The following is a 15,753-nucleotide window of genomic DNA, read 5'->3' as shown; positions in this document are numbered from 1 at the left end:
GAACTCTTCACTTGGGTTCACTGCAGCTTTTGAAACTCCCAGGTTCTCCAACCAGGGAGGAAGGTGAAGATCTCAAGTGCCCCCTCACTTTCCATTGTATGGGGCTTTCTCTGCCCCGATGTAACATCACACCTCTTGTCAATGGCTCTTTGGTATTCCTCCTACCTCCTGTGAGCCACCTTGTCGCAGTACCATGACAGTCAATAATCTTCATGTTTTCTGTGTTCTTCTTCGTCCCAGTACTTTTGATCTTAGTTGTACTCCTGGCACTACAGAAACACATTGGTTTACTGTCAATATAGTGGTTGGCAATGGAGGGGGGACCAAGGCATGTGCGGGAGTGATGTTATACAACAGGTTGTACCCAAGGAGATTGTCCTTTTCCCCAGAGGGGGAGTCCCTCCCCATGAGGTCCTTCCGCATTAAACCACCCCTAGGGTAGCGGCCGCACCTCCCTAGCCTCATGGCAAAGGGCCCCCCCTTGGAGAGAAGTGACGATACCTATAGATTTGTCACAGTACTTCTATTAGAGTTTATGGATTCAGGTAGTCCATGCAGACGAAAAATGTCCTGGATAAAAATGGGACTCATTTGAGAGGCTGAAGGCAATTTCTTGAGTGCTGAAAAGTGGGCCATTTTAGTAAATGCATCTACCATAACCATGATTACAGAACAACCATCTGACATGGGAAGGATGACTATAAAATTGGTGAAAATCATTTGCCAGAGTTTATTAGGTAGATTGGGTTGTAGCAGCTGTCCTGTGGGTTTGATTCTGAGAGTCTGGATTTGTGCTCATACTGCACATGTATGTAATTGTTTACCTCTTGTTTGAAAGTGGGCCACCAATACTGACATTGTAGTAGTTCTTTGGTGTGGCATAGTCCATGATGGCCCACTACTGCACAATCATGGTAAAGCAACAGCAACTCTTGTCAAAGAGGCAGAAGAAGGATGAATAGACGATTACCTCTGAAGTGCAGGCCTTCTTGATGGGTAAGTTCGCATTTCTTGCATAAGAAAGTATCTGGTGGAGTTACAGCAAGATACAAGCAGATCGTTTGCAGAAAGGATTCAATGATCATAAGAAGGATGTGTTGGTGAACATCTTTTCTGGAAGAGGTTCCACCCCGAAGGGTCCATTCCCCATCTAGAGAGCATGTCTGCAATCAGGTACTTTATCCCGGAATATATGTAACAGAAAGGCAGTATTGAGAAAAGAAACAGGCCCATCAAGCTTGTCTTTGAGGACTTTAATTGAAAATCCAGAAATGAATTTGCGATAATAATTGGCTAATCCCAAGAATCGTTAGAGTTCCTTAATGGAAGAAGGGGCTCTTCAGTTCAGTATCACTGTGATTTTCCTGGGATCCATGGCAACACCCTGCGCAGAGGGTAAATATCCCAGATAAGGAACGGAAGCAGCATCAAACACACAGTTGGCTTACAAATGTTTCTTTTCTAGTCAATGCAGTACTTCTTTAACATGGTCTAAGTGGTTGTGAGGGCAGCGGGAAATACCAGTCTAGAAAGCCCAGTAGTAAAAGTCGTACTTCTGTGGGATGGCGTACACCAGCAGAATAGTGCTCATGTCCGGAAGACATTGATCCTCTAGTTTAGTGGGCGGCAGGCAGGTCGTAACCCAACATGAAGAGGTAAGTATTCGGGACAAAGGAAAAAAGTATGTGCAGCCCAATTGATGTACAAGTTATTACGGGATATCTGGGAATTCATAATATCTGTGGAAAAGAGCTGCCCTCATATTGGCAAATGCCAACATTTCCTGGCGTTGAGTGATTTGCATTTTGAGATCTGCTGTGCTTAGGGTGATAGGACCACCTTCCAAAGGTGTTCCGTCTACTCCATCTACTGGTAAGGCCATAGGTTTCTCGACACAAGGAATACCCATCTGTTTTGCCCATATTTGGTCCATGAATATCCCTGCGGCTCCTGATTCCATCAGGGCAAGTACTTCAAAGGGTTGTGTGTCCTGAAACAAAAACAATAATCTGAGAACCAGTAATCTGTTATCTTGTGCATGTACCATATGAACGGTAGTGGGCAAATGTATGGATTCTTATTCCACTCCTGGACCATTGTTCCTTCTAGGTAAAGGAGCTGGGGTTTCTCTGTTTGCGAGAAGGAGCTAAAGAACAATGAAATTAAATTATATTTTATTTATATTGCGCTCATTCACAATGTCTCAGAGCACGACCAGGCAAAGGGAGGGGAACAGGGGAGAACAATGCCTCAAGAGATGAGATGAGGATCTACAGTATAGACGTAACACTTTGGTTTGTCTTCTGGTCTTTTCTTCCTCTGAGAGTAACCCCCTTGCTGCCCCAATCTGCATGGGTTTACTTGCTTCTGGCGGAGGATTAGATGCGGCTTCAAGAGATAAAGGGGGTAGAAAACAAAGCATACCTGTCCTACGTCGCATCTTCTCCATCTTTCACTCATGGATGCGGAAATCCATTTTCAAGACCAACTTAATCAATTGATCAAAGGATGGAGGTCTGGGGACCCTTGCCAACTCACCCTTTAATTATTCTGTTAAACTCCTGTGTAAAAGGGTAAAGCACGCCTCCTACAGCCAGGCTGTTGCTTGAGCTGACCGTTTAAAACGTTTGATGTATGTTAGTGTGCCTATGTTCTCTTGCTGAAAGTCCAATAGGGATTCCTGGATGTATAAGTCAAATCAGGTCAGTCAAAATGGATTTCCAAGGCTGTTATGAATCCAAGATTTATTTAAAAGAGGGTCCCCTGTAGTAACTAAGGGTGTTGCCCATGATAAGACACTTCCACCCATGTGGGTGATCAAAAGCCTGACCTTAGATCTGTCGGTTTGGAAGGATGCCTACCTGAAGGAGAATACAATGGTGCAGGCATCAAAGAACTCTTTGTTTTTTTAGTGTCACAATGGTATTTATCCACTTGGGGACCCCCGAAAAAGGACCCTGTAGGTAAGGCGGCTCTGTTTGTAAGGGCTTGGTGCAAGTATGCATTCTATTTCTTCACAGTCTGAATCTGAGTAGTGAGGTTCTGGACTGCTGTGATTCGTTCTTGTATTTGCTCCTTGTTGTCTGCCTCCTGTGGGCATCACAGTTTCTCAAGATCATGCCTTACCTTGGTATTTCTGTGGGTTCTTTGTGGGAAGAGATAGTTTCTGTCCTTCCGGGCAGCCACCTCGATCTCTGGAGGGACAGAGAGTGAGGGTGGGTCTTCTGTAGGGAAAGCCCCAATGAGAGAAAATCTGTGATGAAAAATAAAAGTCTTCATGGTAATCCACAGGATAGGAAGTTTCCTGGATACATACACTGCAATTCTTTACAGTATGGGAAGTTGTCAGAGCAGGAAGAGAACAAGGTAAAAATTGGACAGACTGGCTGGTAGTGGAGGAAGACAAAGGGCGAGCCAGCTTGACGAGTAAAAGGAGGGAGAATGGAAGCATCATGGCAACAACAAAGAAAGTTGTGACGCATCACCTTACCAATGGGGCTTTTTAAGGTGTTTGGCACTGAGGGTGGCGGTCCCGGGATCTGTGTGTCTGCATGTATGTCCTGTACGTGGGTGCCATCTTGGTATGGGTGCATGTGACTGATGTGGGGCGCCATCTTGGAAGGGGCATGGTACGTTTCCATCTAGCACTTGGGGACCAGCGTTTGGCGAAACTTGACAGCTACCCTTGTTAGAGGTGTGGTGGTGCTTTCAGGTTCCCTGTGTTTACACTTAAAGCATAATCTTTATTCCGAGGGAGAAGTAATTTTGGAACTGCAGTAATAGTCTTGCCTTATTTCATTCTGTTCCATGCCTCAGAACCATCGCGCTTAGTGACAATTTCTTTTGTGGGCGATGATAGAAATGATTTGGTGCAGATAACATTTATGTCAAGACTGGTCTTTTATATACTGTTTAAAGAAGCAAATGGGCTGTTGGGGATACAATCTTTTTATTACTATGAAATTAAATACATGTTTTTCCTCGGGGGATTGCAAACGACTGACACAGAGGGAGACCTAAGTAAAGATCCCACTAGATGGAGAGGTTTTGAATATTTGTTGCAGTAAGGGACTTCCAGGAACAAAGCTGTTTCAACTTGTGTAAAATGAACGTAAGACTCAAATTGCAAAGTCAGATTGGTCCTGTCTACCGGACATCCATTTCTTCTCAAAATGACCAGTGGTAAAACCTCAAATAACTCTTTGATGAAGTAGCAGTAAAAAGAATCGCCTGGAATACAAGATGATTCTCTCACCTGCTGAGGAATACGAAAGTTTCCTTTAACTAAATAATTACCATATCATCTTATTACAAGAAGTATGGTTCAGAGAAACTTGCTACGTGCATGGTGTTGTTACGTTTTTACAGCCTGCGTGTAAGGGCTGTAAGGGCCGTCGTTCTGGGGGTTTGTTGGTCACTATTAATAATTGCCTAAGAGTGGGGTGTTCAGTTTTTCTGATGACGTTCCAGGAATATTGGTGGTAAAGATCCACACAGATGGAGTGGGCGTCCCTTGGTTGAAAGACCTACTAGTAATCAGTATTTGCTAGAATCCTGGTTCTTTTGCAAGTAAGGGTCTTCTGGAAAAAATAATTAAATTCTAACTGATTGGTAAACCCTTATTAACTCGGATAATGTAGTGATTGCTGAGGAGATGAACTGTTTGTGCTGAGAGTGATTGCCTGTCCACATAGGGAGAAAGGTTAGGCAGGGATATGACAGACTTAATATGAGGGACCGAGAAGTGAGACTGAGGAATTAAATAGTCTAATGGAATTTTGCAACATTTTATGGAAATATTTTGGGCATTATCACTGCTAGAGCTACTTGGGAGAGGGTACCTATGTCTTTGCATCTAGATCTGTGTTTCAAAAATGTGCATGTTTTAAGGTGGTTGTTGATATCAACGCAAAACAAAACAAAAGATAAAGGAATCCTATTGAGAATGGACAAGACAAGATGTAATGTATTGCTGGTTTGCAAACGGACAGCACATCACTAACCCACCACCAAAGCTAACCCAACCCGCCTCCAATTTGCCTTATCCTGTGGTCTTGCCCCTTACAATGCATGTCACTTCTGTTTGACCCTTCCTGCCCCCAAAACATAACAATTGTACTCCTTGTATATTTCCATAACCTATCTTCCATTTCCATCCTGTCTCATGTCGTGATCCTCTACTTCTGGGTCGGTCAGTCTGGTCTGACAATGTCCGCCCTCCACCCCCTCAGGTGAGGGTCAGGGACTCCATTGTCTGAACTGGTACGGTGAAATCTTAAAATGGCAGCCAGATGGCCTTCACCCAGTCCCCATAGCTCCTGAAAGTGTTGCCTCAGCAGTCCTACAGTGCAAAGCCCTTTACAGAGCCCTCGGGGCAAGCATTACCCCCAAATCAATAAATGCTTATTTCCCTATTCAATGTCCGCTAGAATAAAAGAAAAACAATAAAAACTTGGGCAAATAAAAAGCGTGAGACTGCGGACATATGTCTTTCAAAACCTCTCCTCACACATCAGAGTTTACCCACATTTATGACTACTTGTTATTGTATGCCTTTATGGCGTCATCATAACATAAATCATGTTTCTCCCCCTCCCACCCCCCCCCCCCCCCCGACCATCAATGTTCACAATGGTAATGTGAGTGATCACAAGGTGCTCATTTGTTTGTTTCCCTCGACTGCTGTTGGCGTGAAGGAACTTTTAGGTGCTACAGATCTGGACATAAACTCCGTTGGCAATCGTCTGATTTGGAAAACAGGTTTTGTTTGACAAAGTGGGGACTTCCTTTTGATGAGGCACATGATGGTTGCCCCTCCCAGGGTTTTGTTTGTGCGGAATTCTTAAATCACTCCACGTGCTTAAAGGTTCTAAAAGTAGTTTCATGTAATGTAAAGTCACAAGATGCTCTTCGGGAGCATGCATTTGATGCCGAGATCGTAGGTAAGAAGCTGGATCTGAGACGTGAGTTATGTAAGGTATATAGGCTGCACGGCCCAGATGCTATGATACTGGTTAAGTAGTGGAAACAAACCTACACGAAGTGGATTAAAAGTCATGTTGTTGCAAAGGGATAGCGCAAATGTGCCAAGACTTGTGTTGAATAAACAAATGCCATCTTTCTGGACCCTGGTAATGGGCGGCAACTAACCCAGAAACAATCTCTGCTTAACCCGATACCGGAAGTGAGATGGGTGACTTACTTTAGTAATCTCTATGCTAAAAAGCCTTATATTACAAACATAGGTAAACCTTTAAAGTGGCAGATAAGCTTTGCATTTGAACAGATAATTTCTGTGAAAAATAAGGCAAAAATGTCCAGAGCGGCAGAGCCTGACAGGCTCCCGAATGACACTCTAAAAGGGAACCCTGAATTATGGGTGAACTTGGTAGCCAGAAAGTTTAATAAAATTATTGCGTGTAGGGAAATTCCAGTGTCTTGACAATCCAGTGTTTAAAATTGTAGATCGAACCCAGCCTGCAAATTAAAGACCTATTACTTTGGTGGATGTTAGTCCGAAGATTCTTTCTACCATGCGTTTGCAGCACATTTAGTTGAGGGTTGTGGGTGGAAATCAGTATGATCTCATGGTACTTATCTTACAAGTTCAAGCTATGAATAAGAATATTCCTTTATATGTTGTGTTTATTGATCTGTCTTCCACTTTTGATAGTATTAGTAGAGCACGTTTGTGGCAAAAAATATCTATTTGGGGTTTACCTGTCGCCATTTTGGAAATACTGATTAGCCTGTATTCTAACACCTTGCTGCAAAAAAGGTTAGTTGAGTGAGGTTTCCTGTCAGAAAGTGTGAAGACCTATGAATGTCTAAGACAAGGGTGTGTCCTGGCCCTGCCACTTTTCTACCTCTATATATCAGACTTGAATGAATACCTAGGTAAGGTTAATTATTTACTACCTAGGTTAGGTACCCTGAAACTCCAACGGTTACCTTATGCAGACGATTTGGTCCTTATGGACCTAACAGCAATTGGTTTGCAGTCTATAGATGCCTTAGAATTTTATAGGCAGGTAAATGACCTAGTGTTTAAAGTGTTTAAAACAAAAAATGAAGATCATGATTCCTGCAGGGAAATTAAAAAAGCAAGAATTCAGCGGGAGATTTGGGTCTTCTAATCTTCAATTGGTGGAGGAGTTTAATTATCTAGAGTTTCGAATATGGGGGGACGGTAGCATTGGTCACTCACTTGAATGTTTGCGTACCAAACGAAATATATTTGCAGCAGAAATGCAAATGATCAAGCAAAAGATCAAGTTTGACTGGTTCTCGCTGCTCCCAGCTTTGGAATTTTATAGAGTGAAAATTGTCCCTGGTCTTTGTTGAGACTACCAAGAGGGATGCGACACGCAAGGTAAGTGGGGATGAATGTCTTTTAATAAGGACCCCAGCAAGCCGCTTGGTGAGCAACTGCGTTGCATGCTCTTCTACTGTCTACCCTGGCACTCCCCTTGGGTTCCAGAATAGGGCATACAGATGGAACTTAAACTACATCGTAACATCTAATCTATGGAGCAGAATCCTTCAGCATAAATGTTATGTTAATTACATTTATAAAGCTCACTTTCACACAAGGTCATCATGGCGCTGGGAACGGGGTGATGGTGAGACTAGCAAAACAACCTCATAACAAAGAGTTTTAAGGTGGCAGCGGAAAAGCAAATGATTGTCTGTGGCATGTAGGGGGTGGGGGAGCTTATTCCAATGTCCCGCTGCAGCAACAGAAAAAGCACGGCAGCCATCCTGGTCTGATGATACCTAGGGACATGAATCAAAAGATCAGAGGCAGAGCGAATCACTTTGGTGGGTGTGTAATGACAGAACTTCTCCAAAAACTCGCCACCATGACCATAAAAAGTCTGGTGCACAATGAAGAGAGACTTGAATTCAATGCAGCGAACAACAGGAAGCCAAAGAAGGCTACATAAAATGGGAGTGATATGGTCCCGAACAGAAATACCCATAGCGGCTCTCGTCGCAGTGTTTTGTAGTAGTTGAAGACAATGGAGAATGTAAGCTGGCTGTGACAAAAAAGAGCATTACAATAGTCCAAGGTTACAAAGATAGAAGCAGACACCGCAGGTGCACGCAGGTGGAGGGGCAAGAACGGAAGAATCCTCCATACAATTTTAAGCTTAAAATGACCTCATTGATCGACCAAACTCACTTGTGCATATATGGAAACGGTAGCCGAGATTTTAACTCCAAGGTCCTTGACTAAGGCTCAGGTTTAGGAAAAGGGCATAATGAAGATGGCCAGCACTCAGGTGTCCAGACACAGGCTGTCCAAGGGGCACCGACTACCAGTAGCTCTGTTTTCTCGCCGTTCAGCTTCAACAAGGCCTGGCATGGAAGAGTGTGGAAAGGTTGATGTGGAGAAGGGTCTTGGCCCTCCCTGATGGAATGGCGGGTCCTAATGTAAAATAGGAATTGGGACTAACATCCCTTGAAGGATTAGTAAATTGGAACTAGTTTGCCTTGTTCAAAAACATATCGGATCCACTCGCACACTCCCTATTAGGATTACTGAATACAATCATGTAGGTAGAATCGTGTAAGTTCCTCTTGGAATGGATCGGCACTTGTGACGATCTTTTAAATTAACTTAACCTGAAAGGAGAATCTTTGCTTGTAAATCCTTTGGTGGTTAAGAAGACCCTATTGGAGTATGATTCGTGTGGAATCTGAGACAGTGTAGGGCACTATCGCCTATTCTATCATTTGGATCTGGTGGAAGAAAATAAAAGATCTGTGGTTCCACCCTATTCATCCAAACTTTAGAGCTCTGCTCTGCAAAAATCGTTTCTGAGGATAAAGTTTAACCTATGCCTGATTTATGAAATCGCAGGCGTGAGAGGCAAGGTCGCACATTACTGTTGGCACTGCAGATTTTATTTCAGTAAGAATTTGGTTGGATCCTTAAAACATTTATTTAGTGTCAGACTCTAAATAATTTGCAACGCCAATAGTTTTGTCCATGATGAAAGATGTGTATACTCAATTTTTCCCTGATTATTGTAGGAGGAACACAGCTTGTTCTTATAATTGCAGCCATAATCTATATTCATTGCATTATGATACATTTTAAGAAGTGTGTATGCCAGATGAATATTTCTTTTCTTCTTTGATGTATCATTTCGTACTTTGTATGATTCTGTTTTTTTTTAGGGTTAATGTAGATTTTGGTTATGTATGATTGTCCCTGTTTCAATGTGTGAAAACTTTGTATCAAACATAGCACACAATGAAAACATATAAAAATACAGTTCTCTTATATGCAATGTTTTCGGTTTGAAAACATCTCTAGCATAAGATGTGAACAAAAGAATGTAATACTTTGAAATGTAAATTTGTAAGCCAACACATCAATGCAGCATTTATTTTATTTCAATACGCACGTGCCGTTCATTTATGCTCTTAAAGAATAACAGGACGTACCACTCGTCTAGCTTGGCTACTGCCTTTCCATACTGCAAGTACTAGTGAGCGTCACTGCGGAAACACTCTTTGCTCAGACCGCCACCCAATCTGTTCACACAGCGTCACACTATCAGTAGGAGCTGAGAGAGGCATGTGACACGTTAAACAGCATCCCGCTGCATGACATAACGCAAGAACCACTGTCGAAAAACGCTGCATGGGGGAGTTATCTGTTTTCCATCGAATTCCTCATCCTCTTTTGGTGACAAGGGCAGTGCGAGAAGTGACCGTTGTAAGTGCAGCTTCTTCTATAGTTTGAAAAACGAAAGGTATTGGGTTTTACGAAAGTTATTTGAGTCACTTCTCCCTGCTGTACTGTGATTACGAGGTACGCAAATAGCTTTGATGTTATTCAACGATAGAGTATGCATAGCAGCCAGAAACGCACAAGAATGGAGACTTAAAATGTATCCAGTAATGCAAGGACAGTTAATCGGGATAAAGAACCACGGGGGCTGTACTAACAAACTGTCGCTTTAAAATTGTTGATAGTTTGTGTGCACGAAATGAAAGTGAAACAAGATTTGGTAATTTGACACAGTGGAAAAAAACGCGTTTTCTAAAGCGAAGGATCAGCAAACATACTAACATCGAATGCTGTCGGGAGGTTTTTGACCACTTTTTCCCTTGCTTTCTGAACATATTCATGCTGGATTAAGTAAGGTATGTACCGTTCAGGATGACTCTTCCGCTGCATTCAAGTTGGGTTGTACCTCTACCAGTGTCGACTCTCCACGCCGCCCCTCTTGTTGACCATCAGTCTAGGCGCTCATTTTCCCGGTAAATGGCAACACAGTTATCGACTACTTTGAACGCGCAGGTAAATCAACTTCATGCTTGCCTGAAGCTCCGTTTAAAGGTCAGACTTGGTTCAAAAATTATTTGATCTCTGTGGTCCAGATGTCCGTTGTGTGTTGGCAGTGGCGTCACTATCAGTATTAGGGAAGGGGGGGACCAGGGGGTACACATAGAAGAGGGGGGCTGGTGGGAGGGTTGACACATCAAATGAGGGTCAACAGGACAATACCTATATTTTCCCAAGTTGGTTACAAACAAATGTGACATTAAGCATGTTCAGAGTAGGTTTAAGACAGTAAAGTTTTGCTTCAAGTTACTATACATCCTAAAACATGAACTCATGTTTAACAGTTGCAAAAATACCCTGTGCACTCAGCAATAGACTGCATTATTTTACCTCAAGCAGACATCACTCCCAGTGGAGGTCATTATGACCTGGGCGTAAAGGGATACCAGGCACCGGTAATGACACCGGTGCCAGCAATCCCTTTGCACTCTATTCTGAGGTCCCTTTGCGGGTCCCTCCCTTAACGTTTAGTTTACCAGGCATTATGTACGGGACCCGCAAAGGGATACCGGGGTCAATAACGGTACTGCAATTTGCGGTACGTTATTGACGCCTTCCCCCTAATCATTGAGCCCTATGGGGGCTCGAATGGGGAATGGCTTTGCAAATGGGGACTTACCGGTCCCCATACCACCAAGTCGGTGGCGGTACCGTTATTGGTGCTAGTCATGGCGCTAATAGCGCCATGACTAGCACCAACCTCGGAATGAGGGCCGTGTAGTTAGAGGTGATATGTAACAGAAGAGACATTGCTTACAGCTCAGCTTTAAGCCAGTCAAAAAGAGTCCGTTTCACAGAATAACTCTCACTCTTACTCAGTGTCGGATTATAGTCAAGGGCAGTCTGTTTAACGGATGAACTACCACATACAGGTGCCAAGTATAGGGCAAAAGGCAGCAACTCCTCCCTGGGTTCATTAGCAATAGTGGCAGGAATCTTACTTTTCCCCCAATGGAATGTACAGTTCCAGTTTCTGATTATACATCCCAGAGGCGGATGGGGAATATTTTGATTGGAGGGTTGTAAATATTTCCCCCAAATATGCCAGAGTGACCGAGCATAGAGAGTGAGCCCTAATCAATGAAGAGGGGTTGGGGGGATTTCCCTCTCCCGAGAAAATGTTTAAAATAATGGCTTTAAAATTGTGCTTTTTACAGCACACTTTAAAAATATAGAAAAGTGGGTAAACAGCTCAAAAGTTTGCAATTGGTTTTGTAGGGTAACTCACAAAAAAATCCAATAGATGTAAGTCACTAATAGTGCACATGTACATTTCACCAGCACATTTTCATGATGCTTTTTCCCACAATATATGCCAGAATATATACATTTTCATGGTGGCTGTACCCTTATATTTCCATGCAGGCTGCACCAATATGTATACCATTATTTCAATATGAGAACATACTCATATACTCACTCATATACTTGCCTTGGGCATAATGCCAGTAATGATACTATAAGAAAACAAGTCCACACCTGTACTGCTAATATATGGTGATATCCTTACCTAAGAACATACTCCAGTTGGCTTTACCATTGAAAAATGCCATACCACAGTATGAAAACATGTCCAAACTGGCTGCATCAAAATGCCAATCTAGCCATGTAACAACACGTATCATGCTTGCTTTATCAAAGATGCCCAATACAAAATGGCATACTACAGACATGGGTTGGGATTGTGTGCATGCGAGGCACTGGGGGGCCCAAGGGGTAGGCATGGTATTTTGTAGTAGGCATCTATCATAGATTCCTAGTAAAGAAATACTGTGCCTGCCCTGTGTGCCCCTCAGTGCCTCGCACAGGGAGCTGATTTTGGCTGGTGGGTAGTGGGGTTGTTCAATATGTTGTTCATTCACAGGCGCACACATCATCATACACTCACTCATTACACACTACACACGCATACATATATATATTTAAATTAACTTAGCTTCTGCTCCAGACCTGACATTTTTCTCCCAGGGCCACAGTTCCTGTGTAGCACAAACAGGAACCAGGAAGCAAAGGGCATTTCCAGGTTTCTGCACATGCACACAGAGGCTAGAGCGCTAATGACAAAGCACCCCGCTCCGTTTGTATGTGCGGGGAGGCATTGGAGCACCATTCCCTGGTACGGTGGACCATTGTCCGTCCTCACCAACCGTGGCAGTGCATGTGCTACTAAGATATCAATCGGTGCGTTGCAACCCACGACTTTGTTCCGTTAGACGCTAGTGTGTTTTCTATCTTGGAGCCAACGCTCCCTTCTTGCTTCTGTTCTGTTTCCTCCTTGTATTCTTCTGGGCGTCTCTCACCTTGTTTGTTTTCTCGATTACCTGTTGTGCGGCTGGATTCCCAGTGGGTCTGGCTTCACGTCTCTATCTCCTGTTACGGTTCTGTGGCAGAGACTGCCTTCCCCGGTCTTGCCAGGGAGTTCTCTCTTTCACTTTCCTTGTTCTTAGCTTTCCTTCTTCCTGGTTCATCACCGGTTCTACGAGTCTTCAACTTACTTGCTCTCTCTCTTTCGGAGGAGTCACCCCAGTGGCTGCCTATATTCCATCATAGCAAATCCTTCTCATATTCTGCCTCACTGGAATCTGCACGTATTGTACCAGCGCTTGATGTTCCCAGACAGCCCATACAGCCCCCTGGGGAGGAGTGCACGGATGAAGTACTTTCAAGAAAAGAACATCCAGCAGTTCTTGAAGACATTTTGCCTCAAATTGTGAGCCAGACTATCCTCGGTCTAACACCTGGATGCTTGCAGGTTTTTTTTAGCCAGGAGGCTTTTTCCCTTCTTATTGGGGGACGCGCTCCAGGGGAATCCTGGCTGCCTGGAGAGTTCTAAATTCCAGCAGCGTGGCCTACAGAGGAGAGCGCCCTTACTTGCACGACAAGAAGAAGGAGAAGAAAGGAGAACAAAAGAAGAAGGAATGGAGGAGAAACAAGACAGAATCACTGGACAGCTCGCCAGAAAATCAAGGTGAGAAGGAAGGGAGGGCGAAAGCACTAGAGTCTGACAGATTGTTACTGCTAGGATTTTCAACCCTTTCCCGGTTTTATAGGGCTTGCATAGGAGATGAACATGTTTACTTTACCTTCCTTTCAGCGCAAAATATAAAAGGACCAACCCAAGGGATATTTTTCTTTTATTTGCAAATAGATAAAACCCTTGTCCCTTCCCTGTAGCAAATAATCCTGATGGTAGAAAAGATAATAGGTGTTGTCCTCAACATTCTTTCGGATAGATGAAATGGCTTGAGAGGTCTGGGAAGAAATTGGACTCCCATTCTCTGTTCAAAGGGCTCGAAGGGTTGCGTCATGTTTTCCAGACTTCGCCCCATTGATGGAAAAAGGGGCTTGATCAGGTTTGCCTCTTGACTCCAAGATTTCTGAATCGACTTGGGGAGAGTTATTCATTCGCAATTTCTCTAACACTGTGGGTCAAGCATGGACATCTCCATTCGGTCTTCCGTCATATAAGTGGCTCTCCAACTAGTATCAATTGAATCATATCCCACTTCTGACACCACACATAAGGAACTCATGGTTGCAACAGTAAAGGCAGACACAAGTGATCACAGTTCAAGGGTGTTTGTTAAACTGTAAAAATTGGTGAGATAGATGCTTAATTTAAACCTAAATCTAAGATTGGAGCAAACTACGACCATCAAATAATAAGAATACATTCCTAGTGGATCCTAGTCAAATAAAAGGGGGCTATACTAAAATAAAATCCTTACCGCTATACTACACAAGAGTGTGGGATAATGTTCACAAGAAAAGAAAGAAGTGTACAAAAATGATATGTCAGGATGGTATGGTCAGGGTCTCCCTTCCCCACGTGTGAAGCACGGGTCAAGGCGGGACTCTCGAGCACCGCAGAATTCTGTGCTTCTCTGGCCCAAACTCATAGTTCCTTTTCCGATATCAGGGCCTTCTGTGTCCAAGTCTCTTTTATGCAAAGTCTCTTGCTTCAGAGGGCCTGATGTATCACAAACAACAAACAGCTCCTTCTATAAATCTTCAGGTCGGGCGATTCTTCTTCACCCGAGGATCCCTCTCAGCTGAGCTCCGATCCCTTTCACAAAGTCGGCCTCCTTCAATCGGTCTCAGACCATTGTCACACTGTGGACATCCCCCAGTCGGGTTCACATTTGTCACCACAATGCAGTTCACTTTAGCTTTTCAATTCACAGTGTGTCAAAGGCTTTTGACTGTAGAAGGGGTTTGACTTGACCCTTGTATGACTGCTTTGACATAGAATGCCGGCCCCACCTAGGCCTCTTGGTTTGTGTCTTGCAGTTTTCTCAATTTCACATATCCTCTGTGTTCAGGAGTAGAGCATTTGTTAGTCTTTCGAATGTGCACCCACGTGGCTCCAGACCACTCTAACCCTGCTGCCTTGCTTGTTCACAAAAAGACCTTTGTCCATTATCTTCTTTCCTTTACATAAATGTTGCCACTGCAACCTTGAGCTTTACACAGTCCGGTCGACTATCAGTTTCCTCGGACTCACTGGCTGTGCTGAACTCGTTGGCTTTTCTTTCTCTGGAGTCAAGGAAGGTACCACGGCAGCAAGCTCTTTTCCCCTGCCTGGGAGGGCGGGAGGGCCCTGTGTACCATTGACATCTGCCACACCAATCGCCAGCTGCGACTCCCGGTCTTACGATTCTTTCATCGAAGGCTTTACGGTCTGGGTTGAAAAGGGCAAGGGCAAACTGTAAGCTTGTGCGCAAAGTGCTTAAGGACACAAAGCCTGTCTATAGCTTAGCTGTGGTCAGACTTTGAGCCTTCCACAGTGTCATGGTGAGCCAAGATATGTTGAAACCATACCCAATAAAACAAAGCATGCAAAGCCCCTCTACTTACTCTCCTTAATCCCGGAACGGCCACAAACGGCCAGGTTTTATAGATGGGAAAGCTGGAAGGAATATGGGACCATTTAGCTGACAGTTGGATTTCAGTCACGGTTTAAGAGAGTTCCCAAGGGTACCATGTATAGATTGAAGACAATTGGGGCAACAATGAAACCTGTGGGGGACACCACATGTGACTGTAAGCCAGTTAGATCTGACTGAGACCACATGTACGGCCTGGTGTCTGCCAGAGAGGTAGAATGCAAACCATGTATTAGGATGTCCCTGAAGATGACTATCTTGTCGATGAGGAGAGAGGAGAGTTAGGCGGTCGACAGTGTCAAAGGCAGCCAAGAGGTCGAAGAGGACTAGGAGGCCTGTGTCCCCTGTGTCAGTGATTTGCAGCTCATTGTCCATCACTTGGAGCGTTGTAGTCTGAGTGCTGCCTGTGGGACAAAAGCCAGACTGGTAATCTCGGAGGAGGCCAAGCTGGTTGATTTTAGCAAGTAGTTGTCTCACAATTACTTTCTCAAAAAAACTTCACGG

The 15,753-nt window shown here is 43.9% G+C and overlaps 1 protein-coding gene across 5 annotated transcripts in view; it reads left to right on the top strand.

Moving 5' to 3' along the window:
- The first annotated feature begins 9,573 nt into the window (after window positions 1-9,573).
- LOC138450042 (calcium-dependent protein kinase 5-like) overlaps window positions 9,574-15,753 on the top strand; it is a 599,861-nt gene continuing 593,681 nt past the window's right edge. The window contains exon 1 of one of the 5 annotated variants that reach the window (XM_069604813.1): window positions 9,574-9,730. The gene's annotated coding sequence lies outside the window, so the exon portion shown is untranslated. The other 4 variants (XM_069604812.1, XM_069604815.1, XM_069604816.1 and 1 more) reach the window with 4 other exon arrangements.

Source organism: Ambystoma mexicanum, chromosome 1p (genome assembly GCF_040938575.1).
Source record: "Ambystoma mexicanum isolate Mex_15411 chromosome 1p, UKY_AmexF1_1, whole genome shotgun sequence".
In the NCBI taxonomy this organism is placed as follows: Eukaryota; Metazoa; Chordata; class Amphibia; order Caudata; family Ambystomatidae; genus Ambystoma; species Ambystoma mexicanum.
This window is presented reverse-complemented; position numbering and strand designations above follow the sequence as displayed.